Source organism: Zootoca vivipara, chromosome 3 (assembly GCF_965207765.1).
Source record: "Zootoca vivipara chromosome 3, rZooViv2.hap1.1, whole genome shotgun sequence".
Taxonomy (NCBI): domain Eukaryota; kingdom Metazoa; phylum Chordata; class Lepidosauria; order Squamata; family Lacertidae; genus Zootoca; species Zootoca vivipara.
This window is the reverse complement of record NC_142586.1, coordinates 44,220,583-44,229,702: the sequence shown is the minus strand read 5'-3', so window position 1 is coordinate 44,229,702 and position 9,120 is coordinate 44,220,583.

Genomic DNA, 9,120 nt, shown 5'->3' with positions numbered 1-9,120 from the left:
TTTATCCACTGTAAAAAAAAAACCTGACATTTTGTAGCTTGAAAAGTGGCCAGGAAATGCAATGAAAGTGTAGGATGATGCTCGTTATATAACTGTTCCTCAAACAAATCAGAATGAATTCACAGCAAAGGCTAGATGCAGTCTATCCTCTGCATAAGCTTTGTGCAAGCAAACTAGGATGAATAAACAGGTTGTCTGGAGATGACTTGAGGTTCAAATTAGATCCTCCATTGGCTTCACATCTCTGCTCTTCTAAGTATAGGTTTTTACAACTCAAATTGCCAGCACAGAAATCCTGGCTACACCCATGGAAGCCATCAATCTAAGATAACATTTATAAGCATAGCCTAGAGGAATTTTACAGCACAGTTGAACTGATTGATTGATTGATTGACTGATTATTAGGCAGCATCCCTTCTACCACTTTTAGTGTGTGTTTTTTTTTAAAAAAAGACTAATTTGTCCATATTCTTCTAACTCAAAAAAGAAAGGAAAAAGTATTCTGCATCCGTTGAGGATAATGTTTTGCTTCAGAGTGTTGGAGAGTAGATAGTGGTGGTGGAGAAGTGTTTGTGTATTTTCAGTTTGGTCCTATCCCATATAAAAGATCTAGTGCTTTAGAGGGATTTTTTGAAATGAAAAAACATTAGGTCTTAAAGTAAAGTATGGTGTTTGTAAATAAGATTTTTTTTTTCCTGTAAATTTGAACACACTAATCCTTACGGAAATACAAGATTGGTAATTTTTGAAATCACACCAGTATGGAATCACACCACACACCGTATGGAATAGGAACCGCAAGAATTGAAGAAGAAATAAATTAGTTATCTTTTTATTGGTCTGAAAACTAAAGGTTTGGACAAGAGTGCTACCACAGCATATTTTTTTCCTGGACCCTTCCCCAAATCCTCATGTTATATCCATTTCCCACAGAGCAATAAGTTTTTAGATGAGAATCCCCATTACAGAGCTGCTCCTATTTTCACCAAATGGAGAAAACCTTCATAAAAATATATATACTTTAAAAAAGTTTTATGATATACAGTACATGGTAGCAGGGAACACCATTTATTCTCCCAAAAAGTTAGATGAGTGCTTTGGGGCTTAAGCGGTGCACTTGACCTTGAACCTCTCTCTATAAAGGACAAATGTCTCTAAAGCTGGATGGGGAACATTATTCATCTGGATGGCCACATTGCCTTCAGAGAACCTTTCAGGGACCACATACTAGAGGTGGGCAGAGTCGGGAGTGAAAGTGTGGAACAATGGAAGTGACCCTTACCGTAGTTATATGTGGCGGGAATGTGGTCTACTGTAAGTCAGAAGTTTCTACACACACATTTTTCAGTTCTCCATCCATGCGAGCGAGAGGCATTATTTATGGTTCAGGGACACCTTTCATCTGGGCAAAAGCACTCCGTGAAGGATTGGAGAAGGGCTAGTGAGGGTCATGGCTTGGAGAGGGGACGGGAGAAGTCTGAAGACTGCATTTGGCCCCCGAATCAGAAGTTCCCCATTCCTGTTTTGAGGAAGCCCTAATGCCACAGACACAAGGGAAACTTTTAAGTTACGCATTATATATGAGCTTTCACATGTGATGTGAAAGCCACTTCTGGAACAACAGTGGAAGTTTAGTGCTCATTTTTGTGTTCTTGGCTTGCAGAAAAACAAAAAAACAAATCTGTCTGCAAATAATAATTGAAATGAGTGCTAAACTTGTGCTATATTTCACTACAGGCCCACTAAAGTTCACTATAGTTCCGGAAGTGATTTTTATATCATGTGGAAGCTCAAACTAACAGCAGGGCTTGTGTGAATACATGGAAGCAAACAACAGAATGCGATGGAGAGAACTTGAAGAGGCATGTATCCCAAGATGGATGGGAGATGGGAGAGAAAGAGAGATCAAATACAATGTGGAAATTAACAGAGAAATATCACGAAAATGGAATTAACTGCCATGGGAACACAGCTTGGGTGTCCCTCTGCCACCCACTTTTCCAGCCTCAGCTGCAAGGCAGGAGAAAGGCATAGAAATTACTGTACTATTTATGGCTTACAACTCACCAGCAACAGCTATTAATTGGCAGCCTTTCCTTCAAAATAAAAATGGCAATTTTGGAGCACACTTTGTTTTGAAGTGTGCTTAACAAAAACACTGGTACCATCTTGCTGCTTTCCTGTGAACCCATTCCAATGTGTCTTCGGTCTTAAAGTGTGGGTTTCTGCATCACTTTCCCAGGACCCTTGGTATTACTGAAGTTTGGGGGAGAGAGAGCAACAGAGAAGTTTTCAACAACAACAAAAGTTTGAATAGAATATTTGTTCTTCAGGTAAAGGTTGGGTTCTTTATGTTGTATGATTCTATTTGTGGCATTTTTTGCATATTAGAAGCTGGAAAATGTTAAAACTATCATCATAATCATTAGCATTTAAAGGGCTTGTATTACATAAAAGACAAAAGAACAGCAATAATAAAAAAACACATTAAGTGCATGTTCAAGGGCTAAAAAAGCAGAGTTGATATCAATGAGTGGAAAAGTGAAATTGAACTGAAATTTTGTTTCATGCAATTGATAGCCACAATTAAAGTTAAGCACTTATTTCACTCATTATAATGCACATCAATCTCTGACTTTTGTCTTCTGGGTTTCTGGGGTTTTTCCTGTTGTTATTCTGTCTCTCACAGCTACAACAAACCTACCATTAAAATTATGGACTGGTCATTTCTTCGTCAGAGGGCAAACGGGCAAATTTAGCAGGGGATAAAATACTTTTTCTCCTCACTGTAAGTAACATGGGAAAGTGCCTGTAAATGAAGCACTGAGAACATTTTTTTCATATTCCCTAGGAAATTATAGGTATCTCAGATAATATTGTAATTGTTTCAGTTTCATTACTAATTGTTTCACCAATTCGGTTTCTCTGCTGCTTGTATAAGATAGCTATTGAAATATTCTGACTGGCTGGTTTGTTTGTTTGTTTGTTTTTGCTAAATTAATTCATCTTTCTCTTTTGACTGAATTTATTGTGAAGTACTTAGTGTGCAGATCAGAATAAATGGTGTGCCTCTGTTCACTAGCCTCTCTTACATGTTTTTAGAAACACTTAATATAACCAAATTGTGTTGCAGAATTGTGATTACAGAATGGTTTGAACTTAATTGCTATTACATAATGCCTTATTATTAGTTTCTGGTTTGTGTTACACACACACACACACACACACACAGAGAGAGAGAGAGAGAGAGAGAGAGAGAGAGAGAGAGAGAGAGAGAGAGAGAGAGAGAGGCACACGCTCCTTCAAAGAGAGTTTGTGAAGCAGAATATGGAAATAGCCAAGATAGCTTAAGAATTCCTTTGAAGAAAAAGCCAGTGGTGAAGTACTTGCAAAAGGTAGATGTAATGGCTGTTGTAGTTTGCACACATCCTATAAAATCATTATTACTAATATATTCTAAAAACTTTTAAGGGGTTGGCAATTTTATTTTGTTAAGGATGATGAGAAAACTCAAACAACTCCATTTTATTGTTGTTGTTGTTGTTGTTGTTGTTGTTGGGTCATATCCTAACAATGAGGGAGGCCTGGAAATGAGGTCTCTGGAGTGATGTTCGACACAGCCCTCTCTCCCTATGCTAAGAGCCTGTCCAAGACTCTTATATCCATTGGTAATACCTTTTCTACCCCTGGGCGATTTGCTGGGTATGAGAGAAGAAAATGAAATATTGAACTAAGGCTGTCTTTTTTAAAAATTAAGAAGTCAGATGTTTTTTTGAGAAAATTACGTACGTGTTGAATTGAAGCAGGGACCCCTGAAGTATTTCAGGACACCTTGGCAATTCAGGCGTTTTATTTAATGCAGAATACAAGTGTATTCTGAAAGCAAAAAGAGTATCTCTAAGCTAGCCATAACACTACTGGACAAGGGTGGGTTGGTGGGGAAAGGGCAAGCAAACACCAAAGAGGGAAGAGAGCATGTAGGAAGACCTCTTCTGTGACTCACAGGTCAATCCTGTAATCAAGGCCAGCCCTCCCATGAGGCAAAGTGAGAAGACCACCTCAGGCAGCAGGATCCACAGGGACAGCAGATCCAACCTCCAATGAATGCATCAATTGCTGCAGTGGCTGTGATGTGGTCCTTGGAGGCTAGATCTGCCTCTTCCTTAGTAGCCTCACTGGCTCTACAGTGGTCTCTTGGCTGCTGGTCTCCTCCCAACCTTGCTCCAAATGTAGTTTTGGGTTCCTGGTGTAGATCTTCGCTCACCCCTTCTTCCCTGGTGGGTGGTTCAGCCATCCCTTCACAAGAGCCACATGGCAGTGCACCTGTGTGCATGCACACACAGAAATACAAACTACACACTCATACACATAGATTTGCTACATCAAACAGAACACAAGCACATATTTAGCACATACACAGACATGCAGGCACACATCTTCTTTGGCGATCACTTGTAGCCGAGTAAGATTGTCTTCCATAAACACGGTTTTAACAATGTGTCCGTAAGTGACTGTGGAGGCCAATTCTGGATCCAAGCAGCTTTTCAGCAATGTGATTGACAAAGAAAGCATGTCTTTTCTTTAGCAATCACCCTCTAAAGTGATAAAAATCACTTTATATTCTGATCAGATCAAGAGATAAAGTTCCAGGGGGCTGAAAGGCCACTTCCTGCAGCTTGCTAGATCAGATTCAACGAATGGGCTGTGGTTAGCCTGTAAGTAGAATGAATTACTTTACCTGGAAAGTGGATCCCTTAATTCTTCCCTTTCCAAAATTAACCTTAAAGGTGTCTAGCACAAACAGCCCAGAGCTATTTGCATTTGACAGGTTTTCCTAGGGGCACCTCACTCACATTTGCATTTTTCACACCAATTACCTACGATACACTAGGAGAGGTTTAAGTAGTTCTCATCCTAAAATGGTAATGGCTGCCCTTGCAGGAAAACCACTGCATCTATCATTATGAGATTTAACAGGATTCATACCCTCAGAATATGCATCCTGGCCTTAAAATTTCATCTATTCTGCCGCTAAATCTAAAATCTATATATGTTTCCTTTAAAAAGAAAACAAACAAATAAAAGGATGTCATATAGAGGCGGGTGAAAGGTTGTTTTCTGCTGCTCCAGAGAAGCGGACACGGAGCAATGGATTCAAACTACAAGAAAGAAGATTGCACCTAAACATTAGGAAGAACTTCCTGACAATAAGAGCTGTTCGACAGTGGAATTTGCTGCCAAGAAGTGTGGTGGAGTCTCCTTCTTTGGAGGTCTTTAAGCAGAGGCTTGACAGCCATACGTCAAGCATGCTTGGATGGTGTTTCCTGCTTGGCAGGGGGTTGGACTGGATGTCCCTTGTGGTCTCTTCCAACTCTATGATTCTATGATTCTAAACTTTTTAAATGGCTCTATCAACTACTGAGAGTCTACTTTTCCTGCAAATTTCATTCGTTTCTGTCAAAGGGGAAAGGTTATAGTTAATTTTTGATATCCCAATAATAAACGTGGGTAGGGAGGATGAAATGGACTTGGACACCTAGGGGAAACTGAGGAGCCTCTGAATTATTCTGAGCCAAATCGGGTGGTTTTACAAAGCGTCGAATCCGGATCTGAACCAAATCTTGCAGTTGGTGCACACTTTTACCTAGGTAGCCAGACACTTGCATTCAGCCTGTGGTTAACAGTTTCTTGTGCACTTTCCCAAAGAGCAAAGGCAACCAAGTTACTTATTAACTAGAATGAAATGGTGAATCCATCATAGCTTTAGTTACAGGTAGGTAGCTGTGTTGTGTGGGGTTGATTTAGAAACATGGCGTGGCACACCCGCCAATCCTCTAGGTTAGGAAGTGTAATACTGGCAAGCCAGTACAATGACAGGCCAGGAGGTGAAGACATAGGTCAATTGTACTGGGTTAGGCTTGGTGGATCTGGAAAGATTGGGGCAGATCTGGCTGAAGCAGGTTTTACAGGAGGAGACCAGGATGGGTCAAACTAGGGTTAGGTAGAAACAATGGAAACAGGCAGAGTGCTTGGAAAAGTACTGGAAAGTCACAAGATTGAGAGGAGGGGGATGTTTAAAGAGCAAGGCATGTGACAGGTACAAGATGTGAAGGATGTGCAGTCCACCACTTCCTCTATGGTGGAAAGTTTGGGGTGTTGGCAGGAAGTGACCTGTACCTGTACATGTTTATGCATGAGGTTTGCTCTGTGATTGGCTGGAAGTTACATCGTGAGTTAATGTTTACCTGTCAAAGCTGCTGCTAATAAATACAGACCCCCGAGCTCTGCCTGGGGTTGGTCTTTGTGGAACTCAGCCTTGTCTCATGTCTCATTGTTGGATCTAACCATTACTACAGTGTTGGTCTGACGTAGTCGAAACAAAATAAAAAAATTCCTTCCAGCAGCACCTTAGAGACCAACTAAGTTTGTCATTGGTAGGAGCTTTCGTGTGCATGCACACTTCTTCAGATACACTGAAGCAGAAGTCACCAGGCGCTTATATATAGTGAGAGGGTGGGGACGGGTATTACTCAGAAGGGTGGTGGGAATGGGTGATTGATTGACTGATTGATAGCTATTGACGACTGTTAACGACTGCAATTGGTCTTATTTTGATATCCCAATAATAAATGTGGGTAGGGAGGATGAAATGGACTTGGACACCTAGGGGAAACTGAGGAGCCTCTGAATTGTTCTGAGCCAAATCAGGTGGTTTTACAATGCATCGAATCTGGATATAAGACTTCATGCACCTGCTTCCATTAATTATTCAAAGAATTTCAAGAGCAGTTTAAAGTTAAGCTTTGCATTGTTTTGTTTTATCTCAAAGGAGGTATTTTAAAACAAAATTTTAATTGCTAATGTGCTACAATCATGTTGAGCTTGGCTTGTGTGCTTTTTTCTCAATACTTGGCCTCAGGCCAACATCTTTTCAAAGATCATCTAAAATGTATTGTCCTGTTTCTGCTGTTTCCAATGGGGGGTAGTTTTTATGCAATATCAACCTATGTCTCTGTGTGTGTTACTCAGGCAAGATCATGTCTCTGATATCCTTAAAATCATAGTAGAATGGTAAGGGCAATTAGTGTGTTTGCAATGCAAATGATACAATATCATGAATTGTATCTTGGGGGGGGATATTTGGAGGTATATTTGTATGTTCCTTTTCTGTGTTGGGAAGAAAACAAATTTATATTTACTATGGGGTGTTTTTTGGGGGTGTGGGGGATGCTGCCAAAAGGGGAAGATACAAATGGAACTGAGAAGAATAAAACATATTTGTCCAGTGTTTAACACTGCATGAATAGTGGGAACAAAAGTCACTTAAACTGATCAGTTCCATTGATTATAGGTAGAAAATACGCAAGTACAGGGTGATTGAATCTAGCCAACAAAAATGAAGGGAAACTAGCAATCTATCTGTGTATATGTTCATGGCATCATTTGTGTACACACTACAGTTTAGTGTGTGTTCAGTGTGCTCCATGTGCTGTTTTTGTTTATTTGTTTGTTTGAGCATTGTACATACAATGTCAGCCCTGATCCAAACATACTGTTTCTTTCAATTAGTTAATCCATATTTTTCATAAGCCTCTTTTGATGCGAAAAGATATCTTAAAACTGAATAAATTTGCACTTCAGCACAAATAAAAGGAGGTATGAACATCACCTTTCTTGGAGGGATGGTTCCCCAACCACAGTGATGTTTCAGTGGGTGTGTACCACAGCAGAGCATCTGCTCTGAGTAAAACTTGGTTGATGAATAACACCAAATAATAATGATGTGATCAGTGCAATTAATCGTGATTTTATCATTTCAGTTTCTGCTGGCAGAATTTGAAGGTTTTAAATATAGGAGATGTAGAAAAACATTATTTAGGACAAGTACACGGCCTCTTACAGAACAACGTAAGCAAAAAGAAGAAGAAAAAGAATACTGTATCTGTGCATTTTCCTTATGACCACAATTTATTATTACAGTACTCTGAAGCTGACTATCCTTAATGCAGAAATTTGTATCTTCCCTCTTTGCGCGTGTGAATGTACTGTGTCTAATAGAAAGTACACAACACTTGGTATTTAACTTTTTATTGACTTGCACGCATGAACACACACACACACATCCTTAGGTGCTTCCGAAAGACCAAGTCCTTGCTGGGAAACAATGACCATGGCAGGGATATGAGACAAATTTGTTTTCACCTCCTAGGCAGCTGTGTTGAGAGATGCTGTAGCTGAGCTGTAGTCGTACTGCACTTGGGGCAGAAACTGCTTGCTTGTTTATAGGAGTGGTGTAAAAGAACCTAGACATAAATTAGAACATTGCTTACTTCAAGTGTCAGTTACTCATGTTGTTGAGAGAAAAGAGAGAGTGTGTGTAACTAATATAGTACTATTACAGCTCATATCATAGGATGCCGTCTTTGGTCTTCAACTGGTGGGTCACAGCAGGAGGGCTATTGCCATGCAAGTATGTGGTAAAAGATTAAGAAATGGGTTCCGAAATGCTTGTCCTGGTTGAAAGTGGGTTCGAGGTCTGAAAAGGTTGAATATACCTGCTGTTGACAATGGATCGAAGAACTACATTTCAGGAGGAACATTTGTAACAGGTCGAGGGACAATGTTTGCTAACTGAAAGGCCGTTTCATCTACCTAGTTTGCATGTCCTCCCCTTTGTGGGAAGATTATCAGGCTAAATATGTTATAGAAATGTTTGGCACAGCTAATCTGAGATGTAAATTGCTGTATAGTACAAACCTAAGGACTCTACTTACCCTAAAGTGAAGCAATCATCACACTCTTCCATAGGGCACTGGTCTTGGCACATGATTAGGCCCGCATGGAACATTTCTGTGCTACCCAAGGCTCATAGGGATTCTAGAAAGGTTTGGAATGTCTCTTTCACGTGTGTGTAAGATGGCATGTTGATCCACATCAAGAATAAGTGATACCATAAAGAAAGGTGATATCTTTTTATTGGACAAATTTCTGAAGTTCAAGAGGGTCTCATTAAAAAGAAGAAGATTTGGCATCTTTTTGGCCATTACACATTTCACATTTTCCGATGCCTCCTTCAGGACAGATGGCATCACCTTGAACACTTATACTGGTTAATCCAGA